Here is a 12,588-nt window from a genome sequence, read left to right on the forward strand (position 1 = left end):
TAGTCACGGGTTAAACGACCCAGAGCTGTGGAACACATAACGCTGGGGGTTAAACCTCTGATGTTTCTGTCCTTCCTGGAGGAGTTATGTGTGATGCTGGGTCGAGTGTTCCCGGTCATGGCCTCCGCTGGGTGAAGAGCAACGACTGAACTCCCTCCCACCTCCTCTCCTCCACACAAGCTGACTGTACAAGGTGTTCGAGGATCCCCGGATTCGCGGTCCAGTGTCGAACCCCCCAGCCCTCTCAGCGTCCAATTCTTCCCTCATCCACGAGTCATGGACGGCGACGGCCCGAGGGAGGAGCCACACCTCGAAAGGCGTCGGTGTGAAGTTGCCACACCTTAATGACACCCAGTTTAGCCCCGCGTCACTCGTGCATCACACACACACACACACACACACACACACACACACACACACACCATGATGAGGGAGGGGCCCCCTTTAATGACGACCACCTCACCTCAACGACCACAAGTATGTCTTTTTCTCCATCTCGATCAGGCCAGACCGGTACGTGTGTGTGTGTGTGTGGGTGCTGGTGCCGGAAGGGCTACGCCTGTGTTTGGTGAGGCGAACCTCAGCCACGTAGGAATGTCAACATTTCTCTTGTGTGAGGAACAATAGTACTCGACTCCTGTGTGTGTGTGTGTGTGTGTACAGAGGTACTCATCACACTCAGGCTGCTCCCGACTCACTCGTGTGTGCTACTGAGGATACCAAGGTTGTTGTTAAGTCAAGCTACCGCTGCGCTGGTTGCTACAGCGTTACGTACGTCACTGGACAACGATGTTTGTGGTATGTCCACGTCTGCCATCATCTGCGTCGGTATTGGTTATTTCTTTTGTATGTTTGGTTCGCTTCGTTCGCTGGTCGTCATCGTGAACACACCCACCCACACACACCCACACGCACACACACACACACACACACACACACACACCACACTCCTGTAGTACACATACACATACATGGTGAGGATTCCCATCCGTGACGTGACTTGTGCTCACTTCCTTCCTATAGCCCCTTCCGTCGTGTCTGTATAGCATTTCCTTGGCAAGACGTATCATTAGCTGTAAAGACAACAACAAAGATTTGTTTTATAGTTACCGTTTCACTGAGGACAACTGCTGAGTAGATCCATGTCTTGGTTTACTGATTGGAAAAATCATGTTCACTACAAGACTCAGGTTAGGATCGTCCATGGGGGGAAAAAAGGAAATGGATCAAGAAACAATGGAGGCGAAGCTATTTTTGAAGTCGGCTCCGCCTTGGCCACCATCACACCTCCTCCTCCAAGGAATGTGAAGCCAGTCATCAGAACAAAAGATGATTGAAGCAAGACCGTAACTGAGGAGGGCATTCGTAAAAGCTTGAGGGGTTGAAACATTTGCTCTTTAAAGGTTTGAATACCGTGGAGAATGGCTTCCTGTTAATCATAGGCGAGGTTGTGGGCTCCTTCTGGTGATTCCCTTCCGTCAGAGGTCACTGCTGATGAGTTTACAAGTGGAAGTCTTAAAGGAATACGTTAAGCAGAGGACAAGGTTGAGGGGCGAGGGTGCCAAGCTCTTGGACCTGACTGGCGTACTGGACAACCTAACCAGGATGTAGACTGTGCTCTCCCCGTCACCAGCCGTTTTCAGTTGGTATACTTACAGACGTCACGGTGGGTTTACCTGTATACTCTCTCATGATGGTCAGCACTCCTTGACGCCTGTGTTTGCCAACCCACCACATCTTCACATCAGCCATATTCTATGTTGACAGTCTACATCCCGCTTCCCCTCGCTCGTGCTTTCCGTGTCAACTGACACCCAACTCCCCCACACAGCCTATCTCATGAGTTTTGTCCTTCACCTGCCCTGTGTGCCACCCAGACGACACCACCTGCCCTGTGTGCCACCCAGACGACACCACCTGCGCTGTGCCACCCAGACGACACCACCTGCGCTGTGCCGCCCAGACGACACCACCTACGTTGTGCTACCCAGACGACACCACCTGCGCTGTGCCACCCAGACGACACCAGAACACTTCCATGTTTACTTCCCTCCTGTGCTCAACCCATCCCCTCCTACCTGGTCCTCACGACCACCACGACTGTATCCGTCGCCACACGTGTGCCACACATCCCTGCATACCTCTCCTCACTTCACCCACCCTCAGTACCTGCCACCGAGTGGAGGAACTCCTCCTGCTGGAACTCGTCCCTCATCCCCCGCCACAACACCTCACCCTGAGAGACTCGTCCTAAGGGAAGCAGCTCATCTCCATATAGCCTCACAGTCACCGCCCCACACATGCACTGAGGACATCGACCACCTCTGGACTTGATGATGACGAACTTAAAGGAGGTTTTGGACCCTGCCTCGGGCACCCACGAGGACACATACACATGTGTGTAAGTGGTCATGCCTTACGCTCCCGTCCTGGTGGCTCGCCGCCTCCTCCCTCTTCTTCCGTCTCGCCGCCTCCTCCCGTCTCTTCCGCCTCGCCACGACCCCTGGCGTCGCCCTCGTACTGGAAAACAAACTCCAAGCGAAGCGCAAGACGACCTAGACTTGCATGAGCAACGACGACTCAGAGTGATGCCCTATTATGATACGACTTACGAACGCGACATCTGCACGACAACCCATTGACGAAAGAGAAGAAACAGCATTACACGACAGAGGGACACAGGCACCAGACGGAACACGTGATAAAGGAGCCTTCCAGATCACGGGACACGCTGAGGCTCCTGTAGCCGCGCACCTGGCTACGGGGGAGCTCCCTCCCGTGCAGGTGGGGACGTAGTACGTGCCAGTGTGGCAAGAGTGTTACTGTATCTCCTCCCCCACACTGACCACCACCCCGTCGTATCCATCTGACGTAAGACTTCTACAGGAGGAAACTGTAGCGGTTAATGGAATTTCAATTGACTGTTTAATGATGACGTTGATGATGGTTGATGGTGGTTGATGATGCCCACTTGTAATGATGGCGAATACTGTTATGCCTCGACGGCAAGAAATAGTAATAAGTTAAATGAAGCCTTTATTTTTTTTTCTTTTTTCTTTTCGTTCGTGCCGGTTTACACACGATCCGTCGTCATCCACCAGTCCAGTCAGCATAGCAAGACATCATCATCTTCTGTGAAGTAAAGATATACACCAGCAAGGACCCCAGTCAGCAAGGACCCCAGCCAGCAAGAACCCCAAGTCTCACGTCCTGTTAAAACCCACAGACGACCAATTCATTAGCTTCACTTTTACACCACCAGTCCTCTGTGAATGACGTGCCAGAGAAACGATTCAGTTCGGGGAAAAAAAAGAAAAGAAACGGGACGGGGTTGAAAGGGGAGTGAACCAACCCAGTCCCTCACACAACAACCTTTTTTTTCCCACTGGCCAGCCACGGGGCGACGCTGAGCCCTCACTCACCACCTTGATGACGAGCGTTGATCCAAGCAGGAGCAGGTGGGTCTGTGGTCGTTCATCCTGCTGGCTGAACACAGCAGATGAACACCTTCGTAGATACGTTATCGGAATGATGATGATGCGCGGTGGTGGTGGCTGGCTCTTCTTGTGTTGTGTTTGATGGCAGTTATCCGTGAACCTGAAGGGCGCGTCGAACACAAGGTTACAAGATGCCATCTGTATCATGGCCAACGTCGCAAGTAACTTTCCCTTCTAAACGTGCCTTCTCTTCAGGTCAGAAAAAAAAAAGCTGTTTCCCCACACACTCGTGTGTGTGTGTGTGTGTATGTGTGTGTGTGTGTGTGTCTGTGTGTGTGTGTGTGTGTGTGTGTGTGTGGAACTGATACGCTCAGACAGGGTGACGTGGGTGGTAAAGTTACACAACTATTCCAGACGTAACTTCCTTTGATCCCGAAGCGCTACCGGGAATGTGGGGGTGGGGGGGGTAATAATTGTCCAGTCCTTCTTTGAGAAATAAATGATAATAATAATAATGATAATGATGATAATTATAATAGTAATAATGATAATGATGATGATAATGATAATAATAATAATGATAGTAATATTAATAATAATGATAATAATAATAATAATAGTAATAATGATAATAATATGATAATAATAATAATAATAATAATAATAATAATAATAATAATAATAATAATAATAATAATAATAATAATAATAATAATAAAGATAATAATAATAATGAATGATAATGATAATAATGATGATAATGATAACAATAATAATAATAATAATAATGTTACTCCATAGTGAGTCTGAATATAACGTGGAATGTTTTATAGCCACAGAAGAGCGTTCAGTCCTGCCTGACTTGTAACATGTATCTACCAACATGAAGCAGTCGCCTCTCACACCATCCATAACACAGACGTGTAACCTAACCAAACCATCGTGGCTGGAGGAAGGCATACACACACACACACACACACACACACACACACACACACGCCCATTGAATCTATATTACGAGCAGCGTCGCTCACGCTCGCCAAAGTGTTTTCTCCACCGCCATCCCCGCGTGACTCGTTGCCAAGGTCACCCGCGATATTTATCGGCCTTTGTGCGTTACTTGGGAACGAACGAACATCCTGCGGAAGGCGTGCGATCACGCAGGCGGACACCAATTCCAAAGTGATTACAAAAGAAGTCATTCCCGACTCTTAGAATGGAATGTAGTATAGTTTACAGGCCTCCCAGCTGTCCTGTGAAATGAGTGGAGACATGCCATCTCCCCAGCAGGTACAGCTGGAGGGTGGCTTGACTCTCTAATTGGATCAGTTATCATCATCGTCGTCTGATTACCGTGATCACAAGGCCTTGATCCTTGACCGTAATCACAGCCATGATGCCACACTATATATATATATATATATATATATATATATATATATATATATATATATATATATATATATATATATTCCTATGAAACCACAGGGAAAATGAAACACGTGTTTGGTTTTCCATGTGGAATAGGAATATACTTGATCACGCGCAAAAGTGTGATCCTATTCCTATGAGTCCACGGGGAAAATGAAACACGATAAGTTCCTAAGTGCACTTTCGTGTAATAATCACATCATCAGGGGAGACACAAGAGAGAAATATAAGTCAGTTGATATACATCGAATGTTGGTTTTTGTTATGAATATCATAACAAACCCAAGGTAAACGAGTTTTCGATTTGGTCGAGTCTTATACAGAATCGTCCATATAGTGTAGATTTTATGATAATAATGTGAATAATTATAATTATGATTATGGTAAAAATACTAATTTTTATTATTATCGTTACAGTTATGATATTGATGATAATGATAATAATAATAATAATGATTATAATGATAATGATAATGATAAGATATGTTTGCTCTGGGGGATGTTATGCAGGTGTTGATATAACTTTCTTTATGAACTGCTGTTCCACATTTAGAGATCTCATCCACCCGAGTGTGGAGTACTGCTCCTGTATGTGGAGTGGCTCCTCCTCCACCTCTCCCTCAGCCAGAGTGGAATCGAAGACCTTTTCCCTCCCACCTCCCCCTTCCTTATCAACACCCCCTGGGGTCACCTCCCTCCTCAGCTATCGCTCCCCGCCTCATGTGATGTAGCTCTCTCTCTCTCTCTCTCTCTCTCTCTCTCTCTCTCTCTCTCTCTCTCTCTCTCTCTCTCTCTCTCTCTCTCTCTCTCTCTCTCTCTGTTGTATGCGTAGTTCCGGCCACAAATGACGTGGTCTGTTTACATGTACCCCGGCCGTTGTGAGGCCTGAAACCGCAGCATGCGACCGTCTGCCGCTTCCCATAGCTTATGTGTTTGAGTCCAGTTACTCGAGGATTGCCCTTGCCTGGCGCGACCTTGCCGGGGAAAGTTTAGGTGGTGGCGTGGGTGAGGAGGTGTATGTGGGAGTGTGTGGGGTTCTGCCTGGTGAGGATGGTGCACCTCTCTACCACGCCTCTTCTTCCTCGAATTTCATATGGTCGGCTTCTCTCTATAATTGGTCTTGTCCTTATCCTCCCGCCGCCCACACCTGCCAACACCCTAGAGACTCTACCTCTATCACCCACACCCACCCGACACACACACTCTCCTGCCAACACCCCAGAGTGAGTGCCTCTAACACCCGCCCCCACACCTGCCAACACCCTAGAGACTCTACCTCTATCACCCACACCCACCCGACACACACACTCTCCTGCCAACACCCCAGAGTGAGTGCCTCTAACACCCGCCCCCACACCACACACTCCTGCCAACACCCCAGAGTGAGTGCCTCTAACACCCGCCCCCACACCACACACTCCTGCCAACACCCCAGAGTGAGTGACTCTAACACCCGCCCCCACACCACACACTCCTGCCAACACCCCAGAGTGAGTGCCTCTAACACCCGCCCCCACACCACACACTCCTGCCAACACCCCAGAGTGAGTGACTCTAACACCCCACCCCCGCCCCACACACTCATGCAAACACCCCAGAGTGAGTGACTCTAACACCCCCCCCAAATCCCCACCCCACCACCACCCACTCCTGGCAACACCCCAGAGTTTGGTACACGTTCTCATGCGTCGAACTCTCACAGACAGGGAGCTGGTCACCTGGACGAGTTGATCGCAGCAGCTCCACTACCAGTGCAGGGTGAGCGGTTCCTCCCGGTACTGGCCAATGTACGGGGGAGAAAAGACTGGTAAAGTGTGTGTGACGTGGGACATTAGTGTGGCCTGCTGTGTGGCACGGTCGCTGGCTGTGTGGCACGGTCGCTGGCTGTGTGGCACGGTCGCTGGCTGTGTGGCACGGTCGCTGGCTGTGTGGCACGGTCGCTGGCTGTGTGGCATAGTCGCTGGCTGTGTGGCACGGTCGCTGGCTGTGTGGCATAGTCGCTGGCTGTGTGGCACGGTCGCTGGCTGTGTGGCACGGTCGCTGGCTGTGTGGCACGGTCGCTAGCAGGGGAAATAACACGGTTGTTTATCCTTCACTGTAAGGCTGGCTGGTGTATGAATGAGAGGCCCTGGCCGTAAGGTGGGTCTACAATGTGAACGCGTAATACACGTACAAGGGTTATGGACGGTTCAACACTGGACACATATTACGGAAACAGTAACACACACAGACACACACACACAGACACACACACACAGACACGCACACACACGCACACGAACTCGGCAAAACGCCAGCAGTTCCAGTGCGTTGTCACTCCAGCAGCAAAACCCCGGCTGTGCACGCAGGGTTCGACTTACCACAGTGTGAAGAGGAGAGCAAGAACGTATATATACTGACTCATATTCCCATCCCCTACCTCGGTGTGGGGGGGTCGGGTCTCTCTCTCTCTCTCTCTCTCTCTCTCTCTCTCTCTCTCTCTCTCTCTCTCTCTCTCTCTCTCTCTCTCTCTCTCACGAACATACATGGTTTTCCAACATAATTTCCCCCAGCGTGGTTGGAGATGTGTGGCTCCGTCACTGGCAGATACTAAGGATTTTTCGGGGGGGACAGTTTACTTCGTCGTGGGCTGGTTTGGGAACCCCCCTTCGTTCTCCTCTCTCTTTTTTAGAGTATTTGCGTCATATGATTTGTGTTGACTTTTGAGAGAGAGAGAGAGAGAGAGAGAGAGAGAGAGAGAGAGAGAGAGAGAGAGAGAGAGAGAGAGAGAGAGAGAGAGAGAGACCATAAAGACATGTGTTGTGGTCTGATCAGCCATCATGATTAAGCTTAATCCCAGAGTGATTAATTTTCTCGATCATGTTTAGCTTCGCCGCGGCAGCCAGCCACACACACACACACACACACACACACACATGTTGACCTCAGCCTTACTTCCTGACTTCCTCCCTTGACCTCGCCTGGGCGTGAGTGAGGTCAGAGCACACCGTCTTGCCTTACCATTTCGCAAGACAAAATGGTATTTTTTTATTTACCTTGGATCAACGACTTCGTTATTAACTTTCGCTCGTTGTCATGTTGGAAAGATATCGGTTCTGTGTTGATGATGATGATGGAGGAGGAACTTGAGAGAGAGAGAATTCGTTGGCCGATGTCGTCCTTGACATCTTGAATGCGTCAAGTGGCTAACCCTTTATCTACACCTGACACAAACAAGGTCATTGGGGAAAGGAGATAAGGTAATCTGGCCACATGATAAGCGAGAGTGTACCGGGATTTTGATTAGGTTTGCTGCCATTTTGGGAGGTGGGTAACTGGTGTACCGTCAGATGATGATGTGTACCTTGAGGGATCGCTACAGCTCACGCCAGTCTGTACCGGTGACTGAGCTGGTGACTGAGTCAGTGACTGAGCTGGTGACTTGAGTCAGTGGCTGAGCCGATGACTGAGTGGGTGACTGAGTCAGTGACTAAGTCGGTGACTGAGTCAGTGGCTGAGCCGTTGACTGAGTCAGTGACTGGGTCAGTGACTGAGTCAGTGACTGAGCCGGTGACTGGGTCAGTGACTAAGTCGATGACTGAGTCAGTGACTGAGGCAGTGACTGAGCCGGTGACTTGAGTCAGTGACTGAGTCAGTCGGGTACAAGAACTTCCCTATTATCGCCCCTGAAGGCGGGGTTCAGTCACAGTCTCTTTCCACCCCACAACTCTGCCTCAGGGTCAGCGAAATTCTTCCCCTCCTTCCTCCTCTCCCCCCTCGATGAGTGTTACACTCTGTTAACTGGTGTAATGTGTCAACAAACTCTCCACGTCAGGTGCCACGGTGGAGCAGCAGCACCACCACCTGGCGGCGGTGCCTTGAATTACGTCGCGTCAACAACGAGATGCATCTGAATCAACAGACTTGTTTGGAGGCGTACGATACCCGGGTGGTGGTGGTGATGGTGGTCTGCACCGACCAAGATTCACCGTTGGCAGCTCCTGCACGCCAGTGTCTTTCCCTAACCTATTTTCTCTTCACCCTTGACAAACTCGTCCACACCTCATCCTCGACGACCACTACCCTGTGATCTGCCCCATCTTCATTTCATTCTCATCTTCACTACACTCTCGACACTAGTGCTCTTTGATCTGACCCTTACAGGTCTGGTCAAAGTCCATATTCTCTACGTCCTTGACACCAGTTGCGGGTCAGGTGAAAGACCAGAGTTTGAATGCACATTTTTGTTTTGGAAAGATAACTAAGAAAAAATGAATTAAGTGAAACAGTAAGTTCTGTCTACCACGGAGAGAATAAAGCGGTGAGATTCTAGAATGAGATAACATTGGCATGATAATATGGAAGCTTCCAGGGGCAGCTATCAGCTTGTGGTCGTTTATTATGTGAGCGGTTCTCGTGGATCTTCTCTAGGAGTTGTGAGTAGAAGTCATCTTCACGCTACATGACCAACACACTCGGTCGCGGGCCTTCCTTATCATGGTGTTCCAAGCGGTTTTGGTTCATTTACCTCGGTGTTTCTTCTTCTATACATGGCACTTGTATAGCATACTGAATTTCTAAGATAGAGTATCTTAAACTGTATTAAGAGGGCTGAATAGCCTTAGAAGCTTCACTGCTGAGCTTATAAACCTAACTCTCATAATTCAATCCAAACCAAAGTCGTACCGTTGCGCTACTCAGGGTCGTACCATCATACTGTCGTACTCAGGAGTCGTACGATCGTTTCACTGTACGACTGTAATAAAACATGTAATCATTACATAGCTCATTACAGAAGGCCAACAGTCCTCACCTTCCTGCAGACCATATACATTTTTTTTTCTTGGAAATTACATTCAAAGAATGAAAAATAATTTTTTTTTTATAAAAAATGATTTTGTGATAATTCCCGAATTCCCTGAGCTGATGAAGAGATGAGTCAGAGGGATGATCCACCAGCTGACTGACTCACATCCTTTGCTACAGCTGGTGGCCTGGGCTACAGCTGGTGGCCTGGGCTACAGCTGGTGGTCTGGGCTACAGCTGATGGTCTAGGCTACAACTGATGGTCTGGGCTACAGCTGGTGGCCTGGGTTACAGCTGATGGCCTGGGGTAACAGCTGGTGGGCTGGGCTACAGCTGGTGGCTGGGGTTACAGCTGGTAAATCTAGGGTTAAGAGAAACGAGCAGTGAGAGTTATATGAAGTGTCGCAGTGTCATATATAAGATATAGGTATATATATATATATATATATATATATATATATATATATATATATATATATATATACGTGTGTGTGTGTTCCTACAACAGATACTTCCCAGATCTTGTGATGATAACCAAAAACAACATAATACTAAGTGTTAGGTTCAGCCAGTGTTCAACATGCTCTACAATCCTATGATGTTCATACAAAGTTACAGAAACGTGGCAACTGTGTTGAAATTACGTTCGTATCTTGAACAACTCCGGAGTAAGAAGCCTTTAAGTTATAAACTTGTCGTGTAAAGATGTGTGATGTGTTGAAGATGTGAACACAGTGAGGGTAGATGAATTGTTGTGCACGTACATGCGCCTGGCTGGTGTTTTGTTGACGATGTGGTCAGCCATCGTACCACACTGACTGTCGTTAAGAACCAAATAAACTCCTAACAACCATTAGACAGTTGTCCTTATTACTGCTCTAGATGTGGAGAGAATGATGCGTGGATGAGAAGTTGTAGGTTTTAAAAAACAACTGAGATAAGTGTAGTGTTGGAGTAATATACACTTGCAATAAGAGTAATTTTGTAGAATTAACAATTGTAATATTGGTAATTTTATGGTAAAATACAATTGTAATAAGAGTAATTTTGTAGAAGTAGCCATTGCAATAAAGGTAATATTGTATTAAAAACAATTGTAAGAAGAGTAATTTTGTAGAATTAGCAGTTATAATAAGATAGATTTTGTGGAATTAACAATTGTAATAAGGGTAATTTTGCATTAAAAACAATTGTAATAAGAGTAATTTTGTAGAATTAACAATCGTAATAAGATAAACTTTGTGGAATTAACAACTACAGTAAGGGTAATCCTGTAATAAAAACAATTACAATAAGGATAAATTCAGTAGTTTGTATTAGCCATAGACAAATGATCAGTGGATCAAATCCAACTAACATACATGGCTGGTTCCAGAGCCACATAGCATGTGTGTTACTCTCTCTCTCGTGTGTGGATGTGTGTGACACTCCCGCTTGGTGAAATGTGTCCTGGAAGTAACATGAGAGGATTTTTTCCCATGGTTAACTGCCAAGGAAGACACATTGTAATATTGCACCATGACGTTGACTGCGGTGACGTAACACCTGGATATTGCGCGTGCGCACGCACACACACACACACACACACACACACACCTAAAGAGTCAATATAATCTTGTTTATGAGTTTCAGGATTTCAAATGATCTATTTGGAAGAGGTCGATGGCATAGAGTTTTGTTTGAAATGGGTTGAGGACATGGGTATGGGAGGCCCTTCCTACTCTATATCAAAGATTTATTCTCTCTCTTAGCAACGTGGAAAAATTTATGGTGCATTCGCCAGTCAGTGGACAGCCTGGATGAGCGTCTTGCAAAGCATGCCTCATTCTCTCTCTCTCTCTCTCTCTCTCTCTCTCTCTCTCTCTCTCTCTCTCTCTCTCTCCCTCGATCACTAGGAAGTAGCTGGACACACCTCGCGTCTTCGTAGCCATACAGCGCGTCGTCGCCGTCGTCAGACTCCGGGAAGGGCACCGTGTGGTGGTGGTGGTGTGCGGTCGAGCGAGCGAGCGAGCGCTCTTCTGCTATACCACCACCACCACCACCGTGGCGATCATCATGAGTGAGGCAGCTGGCCCGGGACGGTCTGATTCACACTTGGGTCAGCGATCAAAACAGGTGAGACCGTCTTCGCTTCCTGCATGGGAACAGCTGGCTGGCCGGCCGCCCGCCCGCCCAGGACATGCCGCATCCTCATGTAGCAGCGTCCTTCCCTCCCTCCCTCCCTGTCTTGTCTGTCTGTCTGCTTCCGAAGGCCGCCACATCACGAGACGGGGAGGAACGGGGTAGCCACGCACACACGCACATACGACGCACGGAGGAGTTCAAAAAAAAATGCTTAAACGTTTACGTTGAAGCATAAACTTGAGCTCGTACGACACGTGAGGTGCACGTTAGAATACCCTCATCATGACGGGTGATCCGATGAAATATCGCAAAGTTGATGTTGAATATTATGTTTCGATTTTCATCGGTTGGAAAGGAAAAGATTTACGTGGTCAATATCCTGGACACGACTGAGCCTCAGCCAGGTGAGGTTAGTGCTAACTACGTCCTTGTACACCATCATCTGTCTTCAAGGGGTTATATATATATATATATATATATATATATATATATATATATATATATATATATATTATACTTTGTCGCTGTCTCCCGCGTTAGCGAGGTGGCGCAAGGAAACAGACGAAAGAATGGCCCAACCCACCCACATAAATATGTTATGTTTCAATTTTCAAATAAAAAGTTTTTTGAGCGAAAAATTACCCTGAACAGTTACCTGCAATTTATTGTATTTTTCATTCGAAAATAGATTTCCTTCAAAATCTCGTTATAAGCATTATTTTTCATGCTGAATGCAAATCTGAGGTTAGAATATCGTTTAGTCGTCCTTATGACTTTTAATCAAGTTATCAATTCGACAACTTTAATGCAT

The 12,588-nt window shown here is 47.5% G+C and overlaps 1 protein-coding gene across 1 annotated transcript in view; it reads right to left on the reverse strand.

The window, feature by feature from the left end:
• LOC139760644 (uncharacterized) overlaps window positions 1–12,588 on the reverse strand; it is a 185,804-nt gene that overhangs the window by 94,961 nt on the left and 78,255 nt on the right. The window lies entirely within an intron of this gene.

This window comes from Panulirus ornatus, chromosome 3 (genome assembly GCF_036320965.1).
Source record: "Panulirus ornatus isolate Po-2019 chromosome 3, ASM3632096v1, whole genome shotgun sequence".
NCBI classification, from domain to species: Eukaryota; Metazoa; Arthropoda; class Malacostraca; order Decapoda; family Palinuridae; genus Panulirus; species Panulirus ornatus.